Below are 10,529 nucleotides of genomic sequence, written 5' to 3'. Positions count from 1 at the left end.
TCTGTAGACAAGTCCTTTTTTAGCCCCCATATTTTATTTGTGAAGTTGATTTTTTTAAACCCAAGTGTAAGATTTTTAAATTTATCATATTAATATCATCTTCTTAGATTTAACCCAACACTCAAACAAGTCAAAAACTATTTGGATTTTGACTATTACCCAAGATGTTAGCTATCTCTCCCAGTTTAGTGTCAATTTTCAATTTGAGGGGCATGCCACCTACGCCTTTATCTAACTCAATGATAAAAATGTCAAAGAGCACAGGGTCACTGGGGCATTCCACTAGAGACCACCTGCCAAGTTGATATTGAACAATTAATTGACCATATTTTGAGTCCATCCATTGAATCAGTTCTGAATCCATCTAAGTGATCATCCTGTGCACATTTTTACATCTTTTCCCACAAGAATAGCATGAGATACATTATTATTATATTGTCCTGAGGTTCAAAAAGGATATTGTATGCAAAATGCTTCACAAGCCTTACCCTATTACATAAATGTCAGATGTTATTATGCCATATTGATTGTTCTTCCCTTTGAAATACAAACATACAAGTAAGATTTATTGATAGTTATCTTAAAGTAAAATTTGTTCTACTACTCCTGTCTTCTCACTAAGTCTCAGAAGCTACAATCATTTGACTAGGCCAGGTATCAGTAACTCCTCGAATGTTTTCCCCTAAATTATCCAATAGTGCAGGTAAATTATCTGGATGAATTATCTAAATGTGTTAGTTGTCAGTCTATCAATAAGTATTTAATAAGCTCTTGCTATGTGCCTGGCTCTGTGTTAATTATAAAGAAAGGCAAAAAATAGTTGCTGCCGTAAAGGAATATGGGGTATGTACATCATATATACATTTCATATATACATCATATGTGTGTATATGCATATGTTTATATATATATGTGTGTGTGTATATACACATACATTAACTCTTAAAAAGAAATCATGTAGAGAAAGAAAGGTCAGCAAAAAGGTGGAATTTGAACTAAGCCTCAAAGGAAGCCTTATTTGGCAATAATGCTCCTAATAAGAATGACTCCAATTTCTACAGTCCTCAGCAGTTTACAAAGTCCTTTCCTCACAATAACTCAGCGGGGGAAGTAGGCAGCAAGTACTCAGATACTGTATTTGTGCTGTAGTAAACTCACAAGGCATATCTAGGCTGTTATTATAGTTCCATTTGGAAATACTTTATGACTGAATGTCCCCCAACACCTGTGTGAGGTGGGTGAACATTTCCATCCTTGTTATTATCCTTAATTTCATGGAAAATTTAAGGCAATTTAGTAAAGTTACATCACATGTCAATGGTGTAGCCAGAAAAATGTGAAAGAAATATAAATAACTTTCCAACTCCTACATCTAATACATACTGTTCATCCATAAAGGCCCATTTTTGTCATGGGCCATGAAGAGGCCAGGCTCCAAGCTGGGGTCTTTGCCAGGGACGTTAGTTGGAAGTAGGGGAGAGAGGTATAGAGAAAGTTGCGGCAAGTGCTGAGAGGGAGGAGACCATGTTAGCTGCCAGAAGGCCCAGGCCAGGATCCCAAAGAGAGGGAAAAATCAGCAGCGAGTATGGGCCAGAAGTCCAGCAGAGCGTGCAAAGGCCGAAAAGATTATTTGTTCACCCACGCTTTCTCTACAAGCCATCTGCTTTTACACAGACCCCACCCACTCAAGGCCATGCTCCTCTAAGGAGTCCCTGAACACAGCTGGTGTGGACAATTTTAAATAGACTTTCTAAACATATATGGATATTTTCCAATGAGCCAGTCATACTTTCCAGCCCCACCTATTCCACTTTATTCAGTGGAACTCCAGACATCTATTTAACAATTGTTAGAATTTCAATAGTTCTGTTTAATTAAGAAGACACAAAAGAGGAGGAAAAAAGTTCAGAAATCTTTGTTTCTAAGCAGTGTCTTTAGAGGACAAACCATAAGAATTTGGGAGCTGAACAAAATTCTCAAGAGCATCTGGTCTAATCTCTTTATTTTATCTGACACTTTTGTATCAGATGCTCCCTCTTTACAGGAGAGACATGGCTATATTTTGTGGGGGAGGAAAAGCTTTTCACTTTTCTGGCTCACTATATTGACCTTGATAATATGGGACCTTCCTGTCTGGCACTATCTAGCATGTATTCAATTCCCCTTGCAAGCACCTGGTTCATGCTACTCAAAGAATAAACAATTTATTTACTGTTTGGAGGAAAAAAAAAATAGAGTCCATGTTAGGGTAATGGGTGAAAGGTACGAAGAGACAGATTTAAGCAGCATGTCAGAAAAAAACTTCCTACCATTTAAAGTGTTCAAAAGTAGATACTGTAGATGCTCCCTGATGGGAGGTCCGCAAACAAAACCCGGATGCATTTGTCAGGTATTTTGTGGAAGAGATTCGTTATTCAGCTATGCTCTGAACTAATGGAAAGATCCCAGAGTTCCTTTGTCTGGTTTTGGCACTTTACTCTTTTTTGCTACAGTTCTGCTACCCTCTCTCCTCTTGAGAGGAAGCTTAGGCTTTTTTGGAATATGCCTTCAGGAGTGCATATGTGCATGCTTGAACACACACACACACACACACACACACACAAACACAAACACACTTTCTTCCCAATTGGTTTTGAGGTCATAACCTGACAGCTAGCTGTATTGGTCTTATTTTCTTCCCCATCTTCTGGATGCTTTTCCTAATAACATCAGGTCAGCTGGAGAAAGATACCACATGATGTAAGATAATAATATGAACGATATTGAGCCTGGATATGCAACAGTTCATGCATGGGTTCCCCAAGACAAGTTCCCAGAGACTGGTATTAGTGAGAAAACTAGACATAGTTGGGGATTGGCTAGGGCTAGGGTTCCTATGTGGAAGAACACCCCATGGGCGTCACACATGAGTTACCCATAAAAAGAATGAGATCTACAAACTGAGATTCAATGGTTCTAGTATTTTGTTTTGTTCTGCTTTCAGGAAAGCAAGATGTCATCTACCTAGAATCAGGGTAGGGGAAACCTTCAGTGACTTTTCTCTCTAAGAGAGGGTATCATTTACTGAAGCCTTGACTGTTTTCATCTTTTTACCTTCAACAGGAGCATCATCACCTTCAGTGACCCAACTCTTATGGAATACAGAATAGTTGGTGAGCAGGCACTTGATCTGTTCTTTAACCTCCTTTTTCTGCTCGAGATGACCTCAAATTATCAATGAATCCTCTTTGGGTCATCTGTCAGTCAATAAACATTTATTAAGCACCTTCTATGTGCCAGATGTTGAGGATGCAAAAAGTGAGAAGGACAATCCCTACCCTTAAGGAGGTTATAATCTAATCATGGAGACAACAAGCAAACAGATATGTACAAACAAGCTATATACAGGTTAAATAGGAAATAAATCAAAGAGGAAGGGCACTGGGAGTAAAAGGGTTAGGGAAAGATTTTCTGTAGAAAGTAGGGCTTACTCTCCCTGGGTGTCCTCATGACAGTGACATCATCTTTAAACACTGCTTGGCAATCCTTGAAGCACTGTTGAGATGACTAGGGAAGACAGGGATACCTGCAAATCCAATTATTTCCTCAAGATCATGAAACTTTTGGATGATTCTCCAAAATGCTTCATTGTGGGAGCAAACAATGTGGGCTCCAAGCAGATGTAGTAGATCCAAATGTCCCTTAGTGAGAAGACTGTAGTATTGATGGGAAAAAAAACACCATAATGCACAAAGCCATTCATGGACATATGGAGAACAACCCTGCCCTGGAGAAACTGCTGCCTCATATTCAAGGAAATGTGTGCTTTATGTTCACCAAGGAAGATCTGACTGAGATTAGGGATATGCTTCTGGCCAATAAGGTGCCAGCTGCTGCCTGTGCCAATGCCATTACCTCATGCGATGTCACTGTGCCAGCCCAGAACACTGGTCTGGATCTGGAGAAGACTTCCATCTTCCAGGTTCTTGGGATCACCACCAAGATTTCCAGGGGCACCATTGAAATCTTGAGTAATGTGCAGCTGATTAAGACCAGAGACAAAGTGGGTGCATCTACAACCCTGAAGTGCTGAACATCCCAGAAGAGATTTTGTACCTTTGGTTCTTAAAGGGTGTCTGTAATGATGCCAGCATCTGTCTGCAGATTGGCTACCCAGCTGTTGCATTAGTACCCTACCCTATCATCAATGGGTACAAATGGGTCTTGGCTGTAGCTGTGGAGACTGGGTACTCCTTCCCACTTGCTGAAAAGGTGAAGGCCTTCTTGGCTGACCATTCAGCATTTGCAGTGGCCAGGGAAGTCAGTAGGTGGAAAAGAGGAGGTAGAGCATCCCAAACATAGGAGAATGCCAGAGAAAATGCCCAGAGCAAGAGATGTATCTTGTTCATTGAACAGCAAGGAGGTCACTGTCACTGGATCAAAGGAATGTAGGAGGAGGCTAGATTATGAAGGACTTTGATGAGAAAACAGAGGATTTTGTATTTTATTCCAGAGGAGAGAAGGAACAAGTGGAACTTATTGAGTAGGGAGTGGTGGTGACATGGTCAGATCTGTGCTTTAGGAATGTTACTTTTGGGTCTAAGTGGATAATGAATTGGAGTGAGGAGAGACTTGGGGCAGGCAGACCCAACAGCAGGCTATTGCAGTAGTCCAGTTATGAAGGGATCAAGGTCTGTATCAGAGTGGTAGCAGTGTTGAAGGAGAGAAGGGGACATATTCAAGAGGTGTTGCCTAGGTGAAATCAACAGGTCTTAGCCAATTGACTGGATACGGGGAGTTAGAGATAGCAAGAAGTCAAGAATTATACCTTGGTTTTGAGCCTGAGGAACTAGGAGGGTGGTGCTGCCCTCTACACTACAGGGCTCCTTAAACTTTTTCCACTCACGACACATTTTCGAATTTTGGCAGCATTAGCTGGCAACACGGGCAAGACCTTCCAGAAACACTTCAGATACGTTAAGCATTTGGTTTTGAATTAATTTTTGGTTGTTGCACTTTCAGAAACCTTTTACGGTAGCCACATTTTTTTTTCCACCCCATTTGAGATTGTGACCCACCATTCAAGAAATGCTGCACAGTGACAGGGAAATTAAGCAGGGGTGGGGCTTATTCAGGAGAAAGGTAATGAGTTCAGTATTGGACATAATAGTCTGCATTCTAGTAGTTTCAAATTTACCTGTCTAGATTATACACCTCCATCCTTTTCCACATGAATAGCAACAGAGATTTTATCAAACACTTGAATGAATTAATGAAAAAGCATTTATTAAGTGTGAAAAGGACTGGGCTAAGCTCTAAGTCTACAAATAGAAAGGCAAAGTAGTTCACCCATTCTCAAGGAGCTCAGAGTTTAATGGGGGAGGAGAGACAACACATTTAGGAAGTTTCAACTACAAGTCAGATGGAAAGATCGAATGGTTGTTAGGGTTCAATGGCAAAGCAGATGGCAAGTCACCTTATTAAATGTCACTTGCATTAATAAAAGCATATTTATTTCTGATGACTGAAAGTACTAAAGACTTTAGTGACAAAAATTTCCTTTTCTGAGTCACTAACGGCAGTAGTTGAGGCAAGGGCTTTAACACCTGCAGAGGCTACTGACAGCTCATAGACTTGAAAGGGTTGCTCCCCTGGATGATGGTGATGGGAGCCACAGTGGTAGGAGGGGGGATGGGTTGCCAATTTTTTTCCCATAAAATTTAGATAAACACAGCCTATAATATTGCCCTGTTCTATCAGTTGAATAACGTTCTAAAAAGGAAATAAGGTTAATCTGACTGGACCTCTTCTTGATGAAGTCAAGTTGAGTCCTTAGGAGAACTGCTTCCTTTTACTAAATACCCTGTTAATAATACATTTAGAAATTATACTCCTGACACATTCCTTGTAGGACTATGATATATTTTTGGATACATCTTGTTGCCTTTCCTTGCAACACCTTTTATATATCTCTTTTTTAAAATAAATTAATATTGATTGGTGAGTTTACTGTACATCCACATTGGTTTCTTTAGAGTAGACAACTACTCTTTTTATCCTTTTTGAAACTGTTTCTCTTTGTGCCTTTGGAATTTCATTCTTAATAACTTTCTTTTTCTCTTGGGATGATGGCTTCACTGCTGAATTTTAGTCTATAGGATCTTCCCTGTCCTTAATCTTAACTCTTTACAATCTCTCTTCCCTACATCTACAGTGCACGTCAGATTATTTTCATCTTCCCTCTTCTTCTCTACCACAAATGGAGTGGTCATTTTCTTCCAAGCTTCCCATCATTCTATCCTAGAAACCAGTTCTTTCTTGATGAGTATTGGGCCCAGAATAGAATTTCCCCTTGTTGATTCCCGCACTAACTTCCTCTTAACATGACCCTGTTATCAACCTCAAAGGCCATAAGTGGTGGCATTAAATTGACTGAGATGAAGTGAGCTCTGTACATTAATGTTAAATATTAAGTTCTGTATTTTATTTTTATAAGTTCTCTCTAGGGAAGGTACATGAGATTGGTCCTTAGATCTTCTAGAGTCTAAATAAGGCAAAGGAAAGTACTGGTTGCATTAATTCCCTGCAGACACATTGATGGTCCAGGAGGTAGAGTGAAAGCTATGAGACACTTCCCCAAGACAACAGCAGTATCTTAGTCCTGTTGAGACTTGGTAATAGTTTAGGTAACCTACAAAAAAAACAGCATGTGGCTTTCCAAGAGACTGAAGAACAAAGCTGAGGCAAAAACAAAGAGAATGAGGAAGGTAGAACAAAAGGGAAGATGAGTTGTGAAGTTTTGAGAAGCAGATGAAGCAGGATAAATGGACCATTTCATTTTTTTGTCTTTGTTTCTCTAGTATCATATATATATATATATATATATATATATATATATATATATATATATATATATATATATATAAAATAGGTGCTTAATAAGTATTTGTTGAATAAAATTGAGATTTAGGTGGGGTGGCTATGATTGGCAACTTCATGTATTTTTCATGTATTTGTAGAGCTGTCAAGTGGAAAAGGGATGAGACTAGTTTTCTTTAGCTTTCCTAGAGGGAAGTACTAGGACCAACGGGCAGATGAGAGAAAATTATAGGGAATTTGTTAGTTAAATAATAAGAATTTCTTCCCCCCAATTAGAGCTTCTCAAAAATAGAATGAGTTGCTGAGCAATGTAATGAGTTTCCCTGAGCTAGAGGTCTTCAGAATTGAATTGATATGAACATTTGATGAGGGATATTTTGAGGGGTACTGTGTTCAGGTGCAGGTTGTAATAGCTGATTTGTAAAGCTACTGAATTGTAGATCTGGAAAGCATTTGGTTTAGTCTCCTTCTTTTACTACAATAGTTGGTTGGTTGCTTGGTTGGTTGTTGCCCTTCATCTTCAAAGACGACCAAAATGACATCACCATTGTAAAGTGAAATTTCAGTGTCTCCAGCTGTGGCAGATCAGACCAATAGGAGCTCAGAATGCTCTACTACAGGTTGGGCACAGATAGTCCGTGTGAATGTTTGGGGTGGATATCCCAAAGTTGCGCATCCTGAGTTTACTTTGTGCTGTCTCAATTCTGCTTTGCTCACCTTTCTGATGTGAGCACGCCATGCTGAGTGGTCCTGGGCCAGTGTCTCCCATGTCACACAGTCAAATCCAAAGGTCTTGAGAGAGACCTTGAGAGTATCTTTGTATTATTTGTCCTGGTCACCATGTGATCACCTGCCCCATGCAAGTTCTCCATAAAATAGTCTTTTTGGCAAGTGTACATTTTGCATTCTAACAACGTGGACATCCCATCAGAGTTGCACTCTCTGAAACATAGTTTGAATACTTGGCAGTTCACCTCGAGCAAGGACTTCAGTATCTGGTACCTTATCCTGCCAGGTGATCCTCAGAATCTTCCTAAGGCAGTTCAAATGGAAGCCATTCAGTTTCTTGGCATGGCACTGGTAGGTAGACTGTCCATGTTTCACAAGCATATAACAATGAGGTCAGCACAACAGCTCTGTAGACCTTCAGTTTGGTAGTCAGTCTAATGCCTCTTCTCTCCCAAACTTTTCTTTGGAGCCTTCCAAACACTGAGCTACCTCTGGCAATGCATGAATCAACCTCATTGTCAATGTGTACATCCCTGGAAAGTACACTACCAAGGTAAGTGAACTTATCCATAGCATTCTAAACTTCTCGATTTGTTGTAACTGATGGTTCCACCTGTGGATTGTGTGGTAGTAGCTGATGGAGCACTTGGGGTTTTTTTGGTGTTAATTATTAGGCCAAAATTAGCAGAAGCAGCAGAGCCTTGATCCATACTTTGTTGCAGCTCAGCTTTAGAGGCTGCATTGAATGCACAATCATCTGCAAACAGAAAATCATGCACCAACACTCCCTCTACTTTGGTGTTAGCTTATTGTAGCCTTTTCAAATTGAAGAACTTGCAATCAGTATGGTAGTTGACCTTGATGCCATGTTCATCCTCATTGAAAGCATTTGTAAACATGGCTGAAAACATCATGCTAAAAAGCATGGGAGAAAGCACACAGTCCTGTTTCACTCCATTGATGACTGGGAAGGCACGAGAGCTTTGTCCATTATCCAGAACTCGGGCAAATATGACATCATGAAATTAATGTACAATATTGATGAACTTTTTTGAGCAACCAAATTTTGACATAATTTTCCATAAGCCCTCATCACTAATAGTGTCAAAGGCCTTGGTCAGATGTATAGACATTGTGCACAGACATCTGTTCTGCTCCTGGCAGTTGTCAGGCAGCAAACATCGTATCGACTGTTCCTTGGCCCTTTCTAAAGCCACACTAGCTCTCAGGTATATGACCATCTTCCAGGTGAAGGATCAGTGTGTTGCCAACAATAACTAAGAGAGAGATCCCCCTGTGGCTGTTGCAGGACAATCTATTCCCTTTACCCTTATAGAGATGGACAACGGAGGCATTCTTGAACTCCTGGGAGATAACCCTCCTCTTGTCATATAACCTGGAAAATTTCAGTCAGCTTTTGTATGAGAAATGGTCCCCCTACCTTGTCATGTTCATCCTTCATTGCCAAAGAAGACCATGCCTTCAGAGAAATGATGACATGACTTTTACTTGACTTTGTTTTGAGTGAAGGAGGGCTTTGCAGGTTACCAGCCTCACTTCTCCTCCAGAGCCATCTGAATCCAGTGACCTAATATTCCTCAGGATGATGGGAGATGGCCCAGGATGCACTGGGAGACCTTGAGCCCTTTAGGTCAAGGCCTTTGCAGGTACTCACTTAGGGTGAGGCAACACTCATTCATTGAATAGAACTGTTTAAGAAGTAGCCAGGGCATGGCCCCTTTAATGAGATGAAGAAAAACAAAGATGTCAGGCTGGGTGGGAAACAGCAACAGTTACTATTGATAATCTCTAAAGCTGGGGGGTCCAGAAGCCCTTGTCAGAGGCCCCTTGGAGTCCCAGTTTCAGAATGTAGTAGGTTTAAGGTTTTGGAAGAGGACAGGGGACAGGAGTGAAGAGAGAGAGGAGGAGAGGAGAGGGAGAGCAAGAGGGAAAGGAAAGAGGAAAGGCAAAGAGGCAGTAAAACCCAGGTCAACTGGGCAACTTTTGGCCATCCAAATTTACCTTCCTTTGGAGAGGAGAAGGAAGGGAGGGAGAGGCAGACAGAAGAGGAGGTGGTGAGGTACCCAGCTAGCATTCAGCCACCTGCATCTACTCACAGGATCGTGTTCATCCTTTGTTGCCAAAGAAGACCATGACATCAGAGAAATGATGACATGACTTGCACTTGACTTTGTTTTGAGTGAAGGAGGGCTGTGCAGCTCACCAGCCTCACTTCTCCTCCAGAGCCATCTGGAGCAATGGTCCCCCTACCTTGTAAATCTCAGATGGAATAAGGTCAGCACCAGGTATTTTGCCACATGAAAATAGCCTAATGGCCCTCAAAACCTCTTCTTCAGTTGGAAGTTCAGCTAAGGAGGGATTGACTTCAACCTGAGGTAAACGGTCAACGGCCTCAGCATTGATTGATGGTGGTCTGTTGAGAACACCATGGAAGTGTTCAGCTCATCTCTCTAGGATCATGTCCTTGTCACTAATCAATGTGGCTCCCTCAGCACTGAGTAGTTGTGTTGCACCATAGCTTTTTGGTCCACAAATAGCTTTCAGGGAATCATAAAAGCACTTTGAATTGTTACTATCAGCATAAAACTGAATTTCATCTGCCTTCTTACTGAGCCAGGAATCCTGCATCTCTCTAAGCTTTGCTTGTACTTTGTTTTTGATGGAATGAAATTCTGCCTTCTTAGAGGTGGATGAATTGTCCTGCTGGTAAATCCTGTGGAGTTCTCATTTTTTATTTAGCAGCCTCTGAATTTCCCCATCATTTTCATCAAACCAGTCTTGGTGTTGGTGAGTGTTCTGACCCAGATGAGCAAATGCTGTGCTGTACACCAAATCTCTGACAGTTGCCCACTCCTTTTCTACTCCACTGTTGCCAACTGTGCGTTGGCTCAACTTTCCCTCCAAGTCAGCAGCAAACTGTT

At 41.0% G+C, this 10,529-nt stretch overlaps 1 protein-coding gene and 1 pseudogene across 1 annotated transcript in view; both read left to right on the top strand.

The window, feature by feature from the left end:
* TYW5 (tRNA-yW synthesizing protein 5) overlaps nucleotides 1–10,529 on the top strand; it is a 158,277-nt gene that overhangs the window by 18,379 nt on the left and 129,369 nt on the right. The gene's annotated exons all lie outside the window — the stretch shown is intronic.
* LOC140509145 (large ribosomal subunit protein uL10 pseudogene) lies at nucleotides 3,009–6,781 on the top strand (annotated as a pseudogene).

Source organism: Notamacropus eugenii, chromosome 5 (assembly GCF_028372415.1).
Source record: "Notamacropus eugenii isolate mMacEug1 chromosome 5, mMacEug1.pri_v2, whole genome shotgun sequence".
Classification (NCBI taxonomy): Eukaryota; Metazoa; Chordata; class Mammalia; order Diprotodontia; family Macropodidae; genus Notamacropus; species Notamacropus eugenii.
Note: the sequence above shows the minus strand (reverse complement) of the source record. Positions and strands in the feature narration are given on the sequence as shown.